Below are 18,709 nucleotides of genomic sequence, written 5' to 3'. Positions count from 1 at the left end.
TTATTCTGTAACCTGTCTTGGCAACAAAAAAATGAACACTCCTGTTTAATGTGCTTAATTTTTGATGGGCTTCACAAGCTCATTTCACCCTCAGTCACATAGTGTCATACCCAGGAGACTTCGTATTAGTTCGTGTAGGCTGTTATAACAAAATGCCATGGACTGGGTAGCCTATCAACAAAAGAAATTTATTTCTCATGCAGTTCTAGAGGCTCGGAGTGGAAGATCAAGGTGCCGGCAGCTTCAGTGTCTGGTGAGGGTCTGATTCCTGGTTCCTAGGTGGCACCTTCTCCCTGTGTCCTCACGCGGTGGGAGGGGTGAACAAGCTCTCTGGGGTCTCTTTTATAAGGGCACAAATCCCATTTATGAGGGCCCCCCATTTATGACCTGGTCACCTCCCAAAGGCCTCACCTTCTAACCCCACCCTCTTAGAACTTGGGATTTTCATGTATGAATTTTGGGGAGACACAAATATTCAGACCATAGCAACCTTTAAAGATCGAAAAGGTTCTCTTCCATCTGGGACGGATTCAGTGGGTTTCTGAGTGGAGACAGGAGAGCAGGAAAGATAAATACCGAGTGTCGCTCACACACCTCCTTGGCCCTGGGATTCTGCTCCAACAGGGCCTCGGCCCCAGCGCAGGTGCTCTGACATGCCCTACAGCTCGGTCTTTCTCGGACGCCAGTCATTCAGGAACCATCCTTAAGACTTTTTAAAAACCTGCTTGTCGCTGCACGAGGTCTCACACCAACTTTGTACGAGTTAGCATTTTTCTTTAACTCAACCGATTGCTTTACTTTAAGAAACATCACCTAACGATAAATCACATATCACTGACATAAATGTATTAGCTCATGGCTTCCTCTGTCATTATCATTCTGAATCTCAGGGCAAAAATCGATGCATTTTGAATCACGACCTTGCATACTTCAGCTCGTTGTCAGAAGCCGTTGTAACGGTGGCGGCAATCAGTGGGAAACGCCAACGTGGCGTTCAGCGAATGACACAACCCCGATACCTGCCCGTGCGAACACCCGCCGCAACTGGGATTTCTCCGGAGCGGCAGGATGGCATCAGACGGAAATAAGCTGAGGTTTCTTAAACAGGAAATAAGCTTAGTTTATTTCTTAGGGAATATGCTGACCTAAGCTTAGGTTTCTGTTGATTTTGCCTTAAATTACTATAGATGCAATTCTCAGTTTTCCCTAATAGGTATCTGGGTTGTCCTGAAGTCCTTGAGAGGTTCCTAAACTTTTCTGTCCCACTACTCTCAACCCAGAGTTTCCAGATTTTCAGTCTTTTGTGGAGCACCTATATGATTTTTAAAATCATATTTACCATACCATTTTCCCTGTTGATCAATATTTTTGAAAAAATATGTTGCCTAAATACAAATCTTTAAAATGAAAACCACATGAACAGTGGGAATGGAAAGCCAATATTATTTGCTACCAGTAGAAGGTAACTATGAAAATAGATCCAATGAAACATTATACCAGGGGCTGGGCCTGCTTCCTGCTTCCTATTCATTATGAAGGACACCAGTACCTGTTGGGGGGAAAGGTGTTCAAGGTTGTTGGATATTCACCCAACAGCCATCTCCGGTTTTATTCAGCTATCAGACAGCAGCGTTTGGTCTGTCCCCTAGTTCAGGGCATGGGTCACGATTAGTGTGAGCAAACTGTAGTAGTTCTGTTTCTCTGTATCTGTCATTGGTGTTGGGATGCATCGGTTGACCCAGTGAGGCATACTGAGAAGTCTCCTGGCATCTTCTGAGAAAATAAATTTCTTCTCTGATAAAAGTAAAAGCAACGGAAGAAAAAAAAAATCAAAAGAAGACTATTTTGTGACATGTAAAAATGATTTGAAACTCTAAATTCAGTGTCCACAGTAATAAAGTTTTATTGCAACGCAGCGCGCTAATTTGTTGACGTGTCCTCTGTGGCTGCTTTTGTGGCAGAGGTGAGCGGTTGTGGCTGAGACTGGGGGCTCACGAAGCCAAGCACGCTTCCCCCCCGAGGGCATTTACTGAAAACCTTACAGACGCCAGTGTATAAAAGGAGGGAGCAGAAAATGAAGGGATTGGGGCAAAGAGTGGAAAAGAGCAGGTCGGGATGCCCTGACGTCTTGGTTGGTGAGTTTGAGAAGAGAGAGGGGCGGTGGGGTGTGGGACATGGAGTGGAAGGTGGGTGGCGCGAGAGGAGGTCTAAAGACCACAGGGCCAGGTCACGCGGGGCCTCAGGTGCTGTGGTGAGGAATTGAGGTTTTTCTCTCCGTAGATGAGAACTCAGTGGAGATTATGAGCAGGGCGTGCCTGTGAGTTGATTCCTGGTTTAACAGGCCCCCGTAGGTGCTGCGGTGAGGAGGGTCTGAGAAGAGTCAGAAATAGAGGAAGGAGGTCCCTGAGGTGCTGCCGCAGGTGCCTGAGTGGCAATGACGGAGGCTTGGACCAGGGGGTTTGAGCGAGGTCGGCGAGGTGGTGGATTGGGCTCTACTTTGAAGGGAGGGTTGGTGTCACCTGCAGTTGGTGAGATAAAGAGAACAAAAGGAACGACTCCCAGGTTTAGAAAGAGTGGGGCAATTATTGAGAGGATATCTGGGGAAGGAGCAGATTTGGGGGAACTAGTGAATGCTTGAGGGAAAGTCCATATTAACATATTTTATTTGCAAAAGGCTAGGAATGCAGAAATTAATAGTACTTTCTGGAAAAGGATGAAAATGATGATGATGATGGTAATGATGGTGATGAAGGTGGTGATGATGATGATGATGGTGAAGCCAGTGATGACAGTGATGTGGTGGTGATGATGATGATGATGATGATGAAGGCAGCGATGACAGTGATGTGGTGATGATGGTGATGATGATGGTAAAGGTAGTGATGATGGTGATAATGATTACGATGAAGATGATGATGGTGATAACAATGGCTAACTCTACAGAGTGCTTCGTGTGCACCTGGCTCTATACCAAGTCCTTTATATATAGGTCATTTAATCCCCACCAGAGACCCATAAAGTAGATGCCATCATTATCCCCACTTGACACATTGGGCCATTTAGGCACAAAGAGGGCAAGCATGATATTTGCAGTCATGCAGCCAGCAGAGGCTTGGGGCAGGATCTGAGCCCTGGGCTGGGGCACCAAATGCCATGTTATTATCTATCACCCATAAACAGTTCCTCCAGGACAGTAGGTTTGTGGATAAAACATTTTGACTAAAGGAGGCAAAAGGCCATTTGAATGAGTTTTGAAAAGTCTGCATATAGGAAGTGTAAAAGGACACTCATACTTGGCTCTTTCGGATGTCCGCTCTCGACTACTGATGTCAAAACCTAATACAATGCTTCCAAGTAGAGAACTTGATAATTAGCAGGCTCATTAGACCCTTTCTAGGTAAACGTCTCATTGTGTGCTTTCTAAATTATTAAAATAAATTTTAGCTAAATATGGGATACACAAGTACAGTTTAATGTAAAAAAAAAAAAAATGGAAAGTTCCAGAGAGTCTACAGTCCTCTGGGCATATGTCTCCTTCCCCATCCTAGCGCCCGGCTGGGGGCAATCTTTGCTTTGGTGTGAATCATCCCAGACTTTTTCTAGGCGTTGGCATGCAGGCGTGTGGGCCTGCGGGAGACATGGAGGATCATAGTGCGTGGACTTCTGGCTTCTTTTCGTGACATGCACAGAACACCCCAGTTTCCATTGCTGTCTGAGGCTGGTTCGATGTGGCTTTCTAGATAGCTATTGGCATGCTCGTTAGTGGCCGATTATTGCTCCTGGTTCATTACCCTTCCCAGTTCTGTTCTTCTCTGGGAGGCTGGCATCTGAGGTCTGTCTTTCTTGCTTGCTCCCGTGTCTGGCCCAGGGCGGGTGGCGGGGGGTGGGGTGGGAGGTGTCTCTGGCTGGAGCATGAAGGTTGAATCACAGGTGAGTAGATTGTGAATGTGACTCTTCCCCAGTGGCAATGCCCTCCCCTGGCCGGGCCCTTTCCTCACAGGCCCACCTTTCCTCAACCATCGCTTTGCTTCCTGCAGAGGACAGAGCAGTTCTGCCAAGCCTGAGCGAAGGCACGGATTAAACATCCTAAACCCAAGTGGGATCGCGCCTTTGGTTACCAAATACTTGCAGGTGGGCTCAGATCCACATGCTGACCTGTTAGAGAAACTCACCAATGAAATCTTCTCTGCCCTGGCACATGGCCTCCATTTAAGTCTTTTTCAGTTCAAGCAATCAGAAGAAACTCGCTGGGGAGATGAGTTTTTGCAATGTCTGACTTACAGGAAACGTAAAAAGAAATGCACATTTGGGACTGTCAGACATTCACCCTAAACTACTGACATGGACGTTTCTGTCGATAGACGTGTCTGGGCATCGTCAAGCATGCACGTGGGGGGGCCCGCCCTGGGTGGCCAGAGGCGCACTCTTGGGGGGCGGGCACACCGTTCCCTTCCAGCCCACCTCGTCGTGTAATTCACGGGCAACGACCCCCACCCCCAAGTCTCCCAAGCACTACCTGATTCTTTGGGAGTCCTCCCTTAAGCTCCAGGTGTGAAAGGACAAGGGCTTCCTCCCACTCAGACCTCTGATCTGAGAGCAGATATAATAAAGAACAAAGAGGGGGGGCGCTCTGCTGATTCGGGGGCGAGCGTGAACTCTGAGCACATACAGCCTTCCTCACATCCCCGCCGTGGGCACCTGCCCTGCCCGATTCTTCATTGTCACCAGGGACCTGGGCTAAATAATGCTGGGATGGGCAGGAAGATAGTGCAAACGCTGGTCACACCCAATCTCTGGGACCTGTGGATACCTGACTTCCACGGATAGGGGGCTCTGCAGGTGTGACTGAGTAAGGGCGCTGAGACGGGGGTTACCCTGGACTGTGGGGCGCCCAGTGTCATCACAGGGGTCTGTATAAAAGGGGGGAGGATGCATAGAGTCCGAGGAGGGGGTGTGAAGATGGAGGCAGAGGTCAGAGTCACGTGGGGCCACCAGCCAAGGGATGTGGGCAGCCCCGAGAAGCTGGAAAGGTCAAGGAGATTGGTTCTCCCCTGGAACGTACTAAAGAACACAGCCCTGCAGACCCGCTGCGGACTTCGGACGGCCACGACTGTGACATAATGAGTCTGTGTTGTTTTAGGCACTAAATTCATGGGGTTTGTTACAGCAGTGGGAAGTTAATACATGGCCCACAGGTCAGCCGGGAAAATGGGTCTTGCGCCTGCAGGGCTGTACTTTCTCCAACACATCTGCCCTCGGTGGCCACGCAGGGCCTGGGTCCCGCCTTTTCTCCGCCGCTCACCTGCGAGGGCCCCTGGCCTGGGCCGCCCTCCTCAGTGTGAGCCCGGACGCTGCGGGGCTGCCTTGTCCCCAGGCCTGAGGGGAGGCCAGGGAGGGCGGTTTCTCAACAGTTGCCGAGAACCTTGGGCGCGTGGGCTGGGGGTCTGCGGCTGGGCCTGTGAAGGGTTCTTGTGCTCTGGCCTGGAGCTGGGGCGGGCGGATGAGAGGGAGGAGAGAGGGGAGGCGGCTGCGAACCAGAGGCTGGTCTTCCCCACATTTTCTGGTGTAAAAAAATTCAGCAAAGTTCAAGAACTTTGCTTTAAAAAAGTTGTTATAAAGGTTAAAATTAAAGTAGGTGAACAGAACATACTTTCCAGTTTGTTTCTTGGATTATATGGATTGTAACTTGCAACTCATTGAGCATGCAATATATGGGGCTCCACTTTCCCTCGTTCACTGGAGCCTGCAAATTTTCGGGGCCGGCCTGTGGACACAGCTACCTTGTGGCCTCCAGGGAATTCAGCCGCTCGGGACAGCAGAGAGAACCCAACAGATCCAGTCGTGGGCTCCGAGGCTCAGTGGGGAAGAAGCCAGGGTTGGATGTTAGATTTGACGGAACCTTAGAGAGGAGGCATGTCAGTTACCGATTGCTGTGTAACAAACGTTCCCCGAAACTGAGCGACCTGAGGCATATATTCATCGCCTCCAATTTCTGCGGGTCAGGAATGTAGGCGAAGGCTGGCTGGTGCCTCTGGCTCAGGGTCTCCGACGAGGCCGTGATTGGGGAGCTGGCTGGGCTGCTGTCCTTGCGAGGCTTGGCAGGAAGAGGTTCCTCACTGCCTGTTGGCAGGCCCTGAGCCGTCCTTGGCCGGAGCCGGCGGGGCCTGGCCACGCAGGCCTCTGCATAGGACCGCGCACAGCATGGTGGCTGGCTTCCCTTAGAAGAGCGGCTCGCGTTTACTCACGCAGACAGAGGGGAACCACTGCAGGTGCCACTTGGACAAGTGCTGTTTTGGAGAGAAATCACCGTGGAAAACATTTAACTGAGGCTTGAAGGAAATGGACCCAAGTCGACACACACGAGCGTAGGATGTTGGAACTGTCCTCTAGCCAGAGCAGTAGCGTGAGCACAGGAGGGGCCTTTGGAAGGAGGATGGCTCTAGCCACACCTTGTTTTCTGACTTCTGACCTGCAGAACTGTGAGCAAATGGGTTTCTGTTGTTGCAACGTACCCGGTTTGCAGAAATTTGTTGTGGCAGCCCAAGGGCGCTGGTATAGGCTCCCTCTCTGCCCTCACGTTGCACGAAGTCCGGGCGGGAAGTGGCCACGTACCTTGTCTTGAAAAGCCCACCGTTTGGGAATTGTTAACGGCTTTCCGGCTTACCAGGCTAAGCTTTCACATTTCCTGGGGACCACATTTAGGTCTAAGATTAAAGTCTTCGCACGTGAGCTGTCCTTTATGTGACAAGCAGTTCCCAGCAGGCTGGCAACCACGGAGGCCACTGCGTTAGGCTTCTCCGTGGATGTGGATGTAGCTCATAATTAATTACAGCTCTTTCATCTAAGGACACACTTTAGAAAAAATAATAAAATATGCCTTTCATGATGCATTCTTTGTTTACTGGGGATTTTTATTCCTTCTCTCTGTTTATTGCCTCCCGAGAGCTCAGTGTGAATCTTTACGTGCATAATTCTATTTACTGTTCCTAGGACCTGTAAGCCTCTTTTTCCTCTTGTACCTCCTCAGAAGTTTCATTTCTTGGTTATTGTCTCTTATTTCAGCCCAGAAAAAAGACAGCTCTTGGCATGGGCAGCACATTAATTATCATTTGGGAACTGGCCAGAGCTGCTTAAAGGGACATTTAGAGAGTCAGTTGACTTCTAAGTGCAAAGGTGCAATGCACACACAAAAGAGAAGAACAAAGAAAGCCCCACCTGGGTCTTGGAGCTGGAACACGAACCACTTGGTGGAATGGCTTTTTAAATAGGGTGCTTTCTGCTTTGGGCTAAGGAAAAATGTGGGCATACTTTGCCTGGGAATTTTTGACCAAATGCAGAAGTAGTTCTGAGCGGAAGGAGTGGCTCTCCAAACACTCAGCTGTGGGTCCTTTGGGGAGAATTAGTTCATGGGTTAAAATAAACCCAAGCTACTCCTTTTAAAAAGGCTCTGACCCTGCTCCTGTGTGAAGGCTTAGAAACGTTCCTTTTCCTCTCTGCACCTCCTAGTTCTCTTCCTGCAAAATGAGGTGGTTGGGCAAGCTTCCTGATCCTCTTTTGCATGGAATACTTCTTAAGAGAGGTGCTTCAAGGAAAATGAAACCTGTTCCATAGTCCAGGTGCAACAGAATAGATTGAGATGATTGAGAATAGACTGGGAAGATTGCGATGTCCAGCAATAAGAAAACCTTCTAAAATTTGCCATATGCTTTCATTTATTCATCCGTTTCTTCTCAATGATTCAACAGGACTATAACTTAAAAGGAACATAAGATAATGTGTAAGCTGTATTTATTTAAGTGGGCATTCATATATGTATGTGTTTTCTCCAGGTGTTTTCTGTGTCTCTCCTTTTCATCCTCTTTTATTTATTTTGCCCACTTCCACTGGAGTTGTCACTCCCACTGCCTCTTGCATGGACTGGCGCCTTCTAAATGGACCCCCTAGAACCCCTCTTGGCCTCTAACTAAGTCCATTCTCTGTGTTATAATCAGTGGGATAATTTTAAGTAGAAATCTCATTCAATTAACCTTTTCTACCAACTCCCTCTCTTTCCCCCAGGCTTGTAACCTTTCCCTAGTTTCCCACCATTTTTGGAATAAAAGCAAATACTTAAAATTTTCCTAATGAAGGGGGGGCCTCCTCTGGCCCCTGCCCGACTCCCCCTACCTGGTCACACCCCCATGCTCCTCCATCCCCCCAACCCACCGACCCTCTCCGTAGTTCACAATTTTCCCTCTGCCTGAAAATCCCTCCTCTGTTGTTACCTGGTTAGCTAGTCAACCTGCAGGTATCACCCCAAACATCACACTCTTAGGGAAGCCATCTCTGATTTTGCAAAAGCAGGTCAAATCACACTACTTTACACATCTCAATCCGGAAAACCATGGTCTCTGTAAACGTTTTTATCGGTCACATGAAGACTATACCAACCACAGAATATTGCTTCTAGTCTTGAAGCAGACAGACAGCGGCAGTGAGGGGGCAGGAGCTGTCCAGTCTTCAGGCACCTTGGCTAGTGCCTAGGGCTTCCCAAGACCTGCCGTTTCTAGTTCAAAGCTTACTGGAGCGTTTGGGTCAAATGATACGGATTAATTGTTACAGCTGCATTTTCACAATAACAAAAGTGACATCATTTTATTTCTTTGCCAAATTGAAACTAACAGCTCCGCTGTGGCATCACCTTTTTCATGCCGTGATACGCAATTCTGACCCAGGAGGGAAAGTAGGGAATTTTGAAATCTGTTTTCCCATCTCTGCCAGAATGTTAAGCTCCTCTCCCACGGGGGAGCCATGCGCACCCTCTCTCAGAAGTAGATGCGGTTTTGATTGAGAAGGGGAAAACGTAAGTTTCCATAGTTAGTTTCTAACGTTAGGTTCTATAATACATTTACTTACGTATCACGCATTTACAAGAAAAGCCTTAGGGATGTCACGTAGGTGAAAGTGCCTTGCCGTGTGTCCCGGATGGCTTGTGTTGTTTCTATGGTGAATATTGGAAGGGGTCAGGTACTGGGTTGCACAAATATTTGCTACACAGGTTCAGGTTTTTGGGGTGTGTGTGCATGTGTGTGTTAGTACTAATGAGTCTTGAGCTAGGCACCTAGCTTGCTTTTTATATATTATTCTAGCTGGAACTCAGTGGCTTCTGATGTTGGGAGGAAACAGTGAGCAGAACACGTACATGATCACAGACTGGTGACCCCAGGAAAGGGACACATTTGAATGATCATTTAGGAACGAAGGATCTAAAATTCAGAGTTTGATTATCTACAAATGACATGGAAAAAAGAATGTGATATTGAGGGCTAAGAAAGAGAAAGGAGGTTGAAAAAGGCGAGGAAAGCAAGAGAGGAGGGAAGGAAGGAGAGTGGGGTTTTGGAGGTGTATGAAGTTAATTAGACGCAAATAGAGTTAACCAACGGTGAGATCTTGATTCTGCCAGAGAAGTGCCATGCTTCTAGCACTTTCTTCACACAGGTTCAGTGCTGAGAAGACAAAGGTGCACGCACTTTGAGCATCTGAATCTGGGGAAAATTGGGCAATGTCAACATGTGACCCAGCCTCTAAAGGGGCCTTGTGCCTTTTCTGGGGTCCTGGGTCTTCTGGGAAGTCCTGTGAGAGGGAGGGGTGAGAATGCCAAAGGCGGGTGGTTCTCGTTCTATCTGAAAGCAGGACACCCTTTGGTTTCTGCTGTAATCTTTTATGTATGTGCTGCAGCAGGAAAACCCTTTATCTTTTCTCTTGGCCCTTGGTTTTCTCGGGTGGAGCCTCCTGACTCTGCCCCTTGGAGGCAGCCATGTGCCGCCGTCTTGGTGTCAAAAGAGAGGAAACTGCTCCTGGAGCAGCTGGCGGGCAGAAACATGTCTCTTTATGTCCTGAAATTCAGATAAACTTCTGGACCCTTATTGTACAGGGTTTTACTGTCGATTTTGGGGGGGGCATAATCTATAACTACATCTAACTTTATAAAGCTGAGACCATTATCTTGCAGGTCCAGGCTTCAGATAATGGTTGTAAAACGATTTTTTGTTACTGCATTGCACTTGGAGAGAAAAACTTTTCAACAGATATTATTAAAAGGCTTTTAATCCATGAAAGCTTAACCAGCTAAAATGGGTTGAAAGCACCGTTGCTACTTTACGGCGGGTACGCCAGGCAGAGCTATCTGATAACCACCATTTGGTATAATAAAGATTTTGGATCAAAGCTGATGAATCGAATTTTCTAATCCATTTCTGCCAATAGCTGTAGACATCCACAACCTCTTTTATTGCCTTCTGTTCCTTTGAGAGCCGAGGGAAGGGACGTTCTGTTACCTCCAAAGTCCCTGCAGTGTACGAATTGAATTTCAGTTTTCGCCTCTGTATATAAAGACAATTTTAGCCTAATCCCACAGGAATAGTTTCCAGGTTTGTAGGAAACAGAAAACCTTGGTTCTAAGTTTCATTGTATGTTCAGAGGGTGGTGAGTTTTCACATAATACATTCTCTTATCCAGGTGTATCTCCAAAAATAATATTGAACAATTTTGCACCCATTTCTTTTTGCAGGAGAAACTTCTTTTTCTTTTCTTTTCTTTTCTTTTCTTTTCTTTTCTTTTCTTTTCTTTTCTTTTTGAGACAAGGTCTCACCATGTCACCCTGGCTAGAGTGCAGTGGCATCATCATTGTTCACTGCAGCCTCAAACTCCTGAGATCAAGCGATCCTCCTGCCTCAGCCTTCCCAGTAGCTGTGACTACAGGCACGCGCCACCACGCCAAGCTAACTTTTCTATTTTTTGTAGAGACGGGGTCTCACTCTTGCTAAGGCTGGACCTCAAGCGCTTTTGTCCCTTTGGCCTCTCAAACTTCTAGGATTACAAGCATGTGTCTCAAGTGAAGCAGGCGGAGGTCCCACAATGACAGCCCCATTCCCCAGGTCCTTTCTTCACCCATAGGGCATGCTCTGGGTCAGATTGAGCAAAATGAGGCCTCCGAGGGATGCATTTTGTGCCAGGTTGGGTCCTCCGGAAAGCACCTGCCCAGAGGGGATTCGGCACGCCATGGCTGGGGTGGGGGCAGCACCACTGGCGTGTGAAGGGGAGCACGTGGGGAAGGCAGGCGTGCCTCCGTGATACCTGTGAGGGGAGAGAGGGAGGGAAGGATGGGGGACACAGAGCCTCGACTGCTGTGCAGTCCTGAGACAGTCCTGAGCAGACGTCAGGATGCATCGGAGCCAAAGGTGCCCGGCAGAGAGACACCCAGCCAGGCGGGACTGGCCCAGCATAGCCGCCTCTGCTCCTGGAGCCACAGCCTGGCAGGGGACCCCGGCCAAGTGCGCCAGCCAGCTCCACTCCCACGGTGGCACCTCTGGAAGGGACATCTGAGTAGGACATCCACACAGTCACCAAACACGTGGCCTTGTTCGTTCACAATAGGGAGCTGTTTGGCCATGAAACACCTTTATTTTGTATTTTGATAGTTACATAACTTAGGCATCATTTTTGAAGGAGTTGTGCCTCATAAATCCATAGATCACAGGTGTGTTTAACACATGCGATCCTGGACAGTCCAGGTATAGCCTTTGAGTAGATACAGGCTTCTCTTAGTGGAAAACACCCTCATTGTGCTTGGCAGGAGGTCTCCCAATACGAGTGCCAGATGTAACAAATAAAGCTACAAGATGCCCACTTAAATTCAAATGTCAAATTAACAATTAATCTCTTTTTGCTATAAATGTGTCCCATTATATTTATTATTAAGTATGCTCCATGCAATAATTAGGTCATGCTTATGCTAGGAAAAAATTCCATTGTTTATCTGAAAGTCAAATTTAACTAGGTATTCTCTATTATTTCATCTGACAATACTGACTACTAATAGTTACTTTATTGGGAGGTGTAAGTGGGTGTCTTTCCTGCCTTGCTGGGGGTACCCAGCAAAGGAAGAGGCTGGATTGCAATCCTGCAGCTGACCCTTAGCTCCCTAATGGGTATTTGAGTTTGGAAAAGATGCTTTTTCCTTACCCATTATCCACACTTTTCTCACCTAGCCATTAACACAGGTAGATTGGACAGGCTTTATAACCAGAGGAGACTTAGGAAGGGTTTTGAATCTAGCAGGAACTCACTGGGCAGAAATAAAGTAAGAAACTGGGTAAGACACCCTGGGAAGCTGCCGGCCTGTGGGGTAGCATTTTCTTACGTTGCATATTTCCAATCTTCTCGGGCTCACAACCTACTCTATTTTCTTTTAGCAAGGTTCTTTTCTTCTTCATGTTCTTCACTTTTTTCTTGTTCCTCTTCTCTCTGTAACAAGAGTGACCTAAAGTTCAGGGACCCACATCATGTCATAGGAGCAGAAAATGCATGCTCCATAATGCACCCAGGCCTGTGGCCATTCTCCCAAGGAGTCTAAGTATGGAAGAAAGGCCAAGCTGATGGATGTGGGACCAGGCAGTTAGGGTACTTTTGGTGACACGGAGCATACCTCTGTTCTCGGTTTGACCTAAGCAACAGAGAAAATTTATTGGTTCCCATAAATGAAAAAGAACAGCAGCAGGCGGCCCTCAGGCAGCTCGGGCTCAGAGTTCTTATTTGATTTCTCTGTGAAACTGTAAGCTGAGTTTCTCTTAACTTGACACTCCTCGGTGGCCTTCATTCCCACGACCACTGCGGTTCTGCTGAAATGAATTCCCTAAGGTCTAACCGAGTAAGTAAAAGGCAGAGCCTGGGTGTGCCCCCAAACGAGGGGTGTGAGAAGATTGATTTCAATCTTGAAAGAAGTCCTACTGTAGATAAAATGCCACCAAACAGCATTGCATGCTACAGGAAAATCTTTCTTGAAAGGAAGACTTAATGGATGCAGCAAACTTCATTGTTGGCTCATTTTGAGAAGTCACCACAGCCGCCCCGAACTTCAGCCATCACCACCCCGATCAGTCAGCAGCTGTCAGTCCTGAGGCAGGACCGGCCCTCACCAGAGAGAAGATTGTGACTCACGGAAGGCTCAGATAATCTTTAGCATTTTTTAAGCAATAAAGTACTTTAAAATGCAGGTGAGTACATTTTTTAGACATAATGCTATTGCACACTCGATAGGCGGCGGTGTGGTGTAATCGTTAACTTTTATTTGTACTGGGAAGCCAAACAACTCACGTGACTTGCTCTATCGCAACACGTGCTTTACTGAGGTGGTCTGGAACTGAACGAACAGCCGCTCTGGGTGAGCCTGTATTTCTTTTGTGCCATGGTCAGCCGGGAGCAGCCTTAGGAGAGCGAGGAGAGGCTCAGGAAAATAATGTATATTGTCCTCATAGGTCCTAGAGGCCTACGAGGCAGGTGCACCTCCTGACATGGGGCTGTGTGGGCAGAAGGTGGGGGGAGGGGAGAGCACAGACCAGAGCCTTTATTGGGGTGTCCGCAGGAAAGGCAAGGCAGGGCAGTGTCATCAGGTTGGGATTGGCCAGTCTGACTCATTTGGGCAGGCTGTATGCTATGGGGTGGTCCCGAGTTGCCCAGCACCTGGTCCTGGGAGGTTTAAGGCAGGGTAATACAGCCTGCTGGGACGTTTGGGCCAGGGAGAGGCGGCGGCTCTGATTAGCTCATTTGCATATCAGATAATCCTGGTGAGTCTTTTGCTATTTTTAAGAATTGGCTAGTTCCTGGACAGGCAGTATCTCCCCAGCCATAAAGGATTTTAAAATATATACATTAATGCAACATAATACACAGAAATATATGCACACACACACACCAATTATGTATTGTATACTTAAACTGCCACCTCTCTTGAGACAAAGGAACAGTGAGAAGATGAGAAAATCAAATGTTTTAATAGTCTTCTAGGTTTCATAGGATCCAATTCTTATAAATGTTAATATTAATTGTATAGGTGATTTTGGCCAATTTTTCAATATATTTATTGTGGTTACTGAAGTGTGGTAGGAGATTAATATGTGGATTATAATGAGGACCGCTGAATCAGAAATTTTATCCACAGGGAAGGATCAATTATAAAGCTATTTTAACAACCTTTTCTTCAGACTGTAAGAGAAAAACACATTGGCTTGTAGTCATAGGAAAAAAATATAGTGGAGACTCATGCATATGTATATTTAATCACATATTAGAGTAAATGTCAGATTAATTTTTCTCTTGTTGGCTTAACGCACAATAAAGTAAATGGCCCATAAAGAAGAAAGAAAAGGTTTTCTGTAACAAGAAAGTGTTTAAATATGCAAACATTTTGATAGGTAATAGGGCAGGTAATAAAATGAGTTTGATGCATATTTTGATAGAGAGTTTACAAGGATTTTGTAAGAACTTTTGTTAGTGCTTTTGTTTAATATTTTATTCTATTATCTTCTGTCATCAGTTTGCCTGGTAATTCTTACTATATTAGTATTAACATTCTTATAAGTATTAGAGGCTGTTGCGATTAAGACTGAACACCAGGAACTCTTATAAAACCCTTAATGACTAGAAGTGGGAGATAATGGAATTGTCCTTTTAATGATGTCTTGAGTTTTTTTTAAGGATATTTTTAGAATAGAAGCTGAATTTTATATTAAAGACATCCTGCTTCTGCAGGGATATCTATCAATTATTCAAGGCTGCCTTGTAGCAATTAAAATAATACCAGCTTCAGCAACAGATAACCCCCAAATCTCCGTGGCTTGACTCAATAGAAGTCTATGGTAGTGAAGATTATTTTTCACTCAAGTCAAGTGGGACTAGCCCGTGGGTGGAGGAGCGTTCAGGCAGACACTCCGGGACCCAGGATCCTTCCATACGGTGGCTCTGCCCTCCCCTAGGGGCTTAGAGTCTTCCGATAGGTTTGGCCAGTAGGTGGGGGGAGAGAGCCGGTGTAGGTGTAAGGAAGGTTTTACCTTTTACGGGCTCATCTGATTGACCCTGTGGCCGAATCTGCTGGTGCTCACCACCACCTGTTTTCCCCTCTTCTTCCTGGGCGCACTGCTCACCTCCTTTGCAGTCCGCTGGGACCACGAGACTCTTTCTTGCACATGGAAGGAAAGCAGAAGTGATGTGTGTGACATCCCAGGAGGTGCAGCTGAGAGCAGGCCTGCCTCATCCTCCTCATTCTTTCTCTTACTCTCCCATCGGTTGTCTGCAGAGAAGTCTGAGGCTTTACCAGGGTGGCAGAGCCACACGGTGGAAGGAGCTTGGGACACCGAGTGACCGTGAGGCACACAAGCCTCCCACCATTATATCTTGGCAGTCATTTGTTTTCTAGTTTTCACACATGCCCAGATGAAGAGGAACTTTGTCCCAGTATGGACCATACCCCAAATCTCACCCATAACTGATTTAGATAAGATTTTTGATGCTGGCATGGGCCAAAACTTTGAGGGATATTGTGATGAGGTATTTGGCTATGGGAAGGGAAGGATATACATCTTGGAGAGGTGGAGGGTAGCCTTTTATGAATTGAAAATTGTATACTTCTCCCAAAAATATGTTGATGTTCCAACCCCCAGTACCTCAGAGTGTGAGTTTATTTGGAAGTAGGGTTGTTGCAGAGGTTAATTAGCAACGCTGACATGAGGCCACACTAGAGGGGATCCCTAGTCCAACATGACTGGTGTCCCTATAAGAAGATGGACATGTGAAGACAGAGACATCCTGAGGGAACATGACGTGATGACAAAGGCAGGCACTGGGGTTGTGCAGGTGCCACTAAAAGAGTGACAAAGATTGCTGGCAAGTGCCGGAAGCTAGGGAGACGCAGGAAGGATTCCCCCACAGGTTTTCGGAAAGGGCATTGTGCTGCTGACACCTCGGTTTTGGACTTTTAGCCTCCAGAACTGTGAGGGGATAACTTTCTGTTGTTTAAGCCTTGCAGTTTGTGGTACAGTCTTTCCCCTATAGCCACAGTTTTGCTTCCATGATGTCAGTTACACGAGGTCAACCAAATTTGAAAATATTAAATGGAAAATTCCAGAAATCCATGGTTTAAAATTGCATGCCATTCTGAGTAGTATGATGAAATTCACATCCGTCCCGCCCTGGACGTGAATCATCCTTTTGTCCGGTGCCACTCTGCATGCACCACCTGCTAGGTAACCCCTTAGTAGCTGGCTCAGTTCAGATCGAGGCAGTTTACAGGGGGTGCAGTACTAGCTGCAGTTTCAGGCATTCACTGGGGGTCTTGGAACGTGTCCCCCATGGGGGGCTACTGCTTGTCTTACCCGTTGGCACCAGGGATGTTTGAAAGCACAAGTGCAGCCTGACTCTACAGAAACTGGATCCCAGAAGGGCTCCCTTTGACAAACAGTCTCATAAAATAATTCAGAATCATAATAGTAGCTCACATTCAAAACTCCAAAATTTTCACATGAAGATCTGAATTTGGGTTATTTCTTGAAAAATCTGGCGGACACCGAGACCCATTTCAACCTGGTACAAAGCTCACCTGCATCCTAATAGAAGTTGCTTGCTCTAGGAAAAGCAAGTTCTGGCAACTTCGCTCTGGACATCCAAACCCTCAAAAAGCCCAGTTTCCAGAGGTCAGCTGGAGGCTTGGTCCTCCTCTTCCGGGCTCAATTTCCTACAAGGACAGAGAATCATCTGTTTTGAGGTATAAATACCCTCTGCCCTCGATCCCCAATGAGGCCTGAGGGCATAGAATCTAGCTCAGTGTTTGTTGTAGAAATGGTTTTTTAGTGTATCCATTTAGAACACGCTTGTTTATCAAAGTCCACTGGTCCGTGTAATTCACCATCCAGCTAAAATTACTTAAATTACTTTCTTTCAAAATAGTAAGATTTTTAAAGGTGGTTATTTAATTACGAAAGTACCCATGAGAGACAGATAAGCCTAATAGGCCACTTTATTTATAGGTGACACCACCTGGGGCTCGGGGAGGCAGCGTTTTTGTGGTTTATTAGGCCGTTCATTTACAGCCTTCCTGGTTCTCAGGTTGGCTGTTCAACTAAAAATTCCACTCCAAGTCTCACCTCTTTCTTCCTCTCTCCTTCCCTCCCTTCCTTTCTTCCTTCCCACCTCTCTCCAGGGTCTGCTTTGCTTTAGATGCCATTCTACAAAGCAGGAAGCCCCAAAGTAGTTTACCAACTGTATCAGTTTGGCCTCTTACTTTTGCAAGTAACAAAATATCCAATTCACATTTGCTTAAAGAAATGAAACGGATGTTACAATTCATGTAGCTAAAGTACTTCTAAAGCCGGAGGTTTCCTTTCTAACAGATTGTCTGCTGTCTGATATTAAGATAATAGACATTTCCGTTTGTTTATCTTGCTTTTCCTATGCCTAGCTTTTCCTTTTTTTCCTGCCTATATTATTTGAGTTGGATTCTTTTTCTTTCTTTCTTTCTTTTTTTTCCCCATTGACTGGTTTCGATATTTTCCATTCTGTTGCAATATTTCTTAAAGTGGTTGAAATTTCGGTTTGGTATGCCTTCTCATACACATATCTTCTGAGAATGTTGATCATCGTACTTTCCATGAGGTCCCTGAAATTCCTTCTGGAGCTGGGAGGAGGGCGGGGCAGGGGTTCCCCCAGGCTCCCAGCAATATGTGAACTTCCTGTTGTCCGAGGCATACTCTTGTTTCGTCCTTGGCTTCATTTCTGTTCCTCTTCCTGGTCATCCCAGTTGGCAAAACGTGGGCCCTGCCACAGGCCTTCTTTAGCAATATCAACACGATTGTTGGCTTCAGAGCTATTTTTGAAAAGTCCCCTGTGTAGACACTTCCTTTGTTTCCTCTGCAACAAATGCTTCAATGTATGACTATAAATAAGCTATGAAAAGCCAAAAACTGAACTGTGTGGCTATTTTTATAATAGCTTCTCTACAGCATCTTACAGAAAGGGAAGAAACAATTCTACTTTGTCTTTAATTGGAATAATTTCTGATATTTTTTTTTAAGTTCTGATATTTTAGAATGCTGCATCCAAAACAACTTCCATAATAATTAAGTATATTGCTTGTACAACGTGTCATACTTCTTTGAGAATTGGCATCAATGTTTCCATTTCTGTGTAATTAATGTTACATCTTGATGCAACACACTGATATTTTATCATCTGGAATTGTTTTATAATTGGTTTTGTTGGATTGGGTACAGGCAGTAATGACAGTGCACTGTCTTGCTTTCTGTGGAGGTTTTATGATTCCCCTTTCTCACCTTTGAGTTATCTCCTGATGATCCTTACCTTGTGTTAGCCCAAATTAGCTACATAATCAGGGTAATAGATAACAGAAAGAGAGATAGCTTAAACTACCACCCAGGCCTTGCCCACAGGGTCATGGAGATGATTGACTGCCCCACTCCATAAGACACTTTCATGCCAGAGTTTATGTTAATGGAATCTACTGATTTGAGCAGTGTGTGGTCTGTGAAACTGTATTGGTAGCCCACCAACACCTCATTCCCAAGCTTTTGATTTGAAGGCTCATCTTATTCTTCAATCGGAATGTCTTGAAAAGCAGTAAAAGTAATTACTTGAGTTCAATCTCATCTTTAACACATAAGGATTCACTGAATTTTTAATTGTTCAACTGAATGATTTTTATTATATGTAGACAAAAGCACCATCTGGTACAAAATCCATAGACAGCCACGGTGCAGAATGAGACCCACCACTGCATTTTGCAAAATACCGTTAACTTTCTGCAACATTTCTTACTCCTAAAAATCATGAAAGTGAGAAGGAATGGTGGCTGCCTCTGGAATGCACTTAAATAGCCACACAG

This window comes from Microcebus murinus, chromosome 22, assembly GCF_040939455.1.
Source record: "Microcebus murinus isolate Inina chromosome 22, M.murinus_Inina_mat1.0, whole genome shotgun sequence".
Classification (NCBI taxonomy): domain Eukaryota; kingdom Metazoa; phylum Chordata; class Mammalia; order Primates; family Cheirogaleidae; genus Microcebus; species Microcebus murinus.
The sequence above is the reverse complement of the archived record's forward strand: the minus strand, read 5'-3'. Positions refer to the sequence as shown.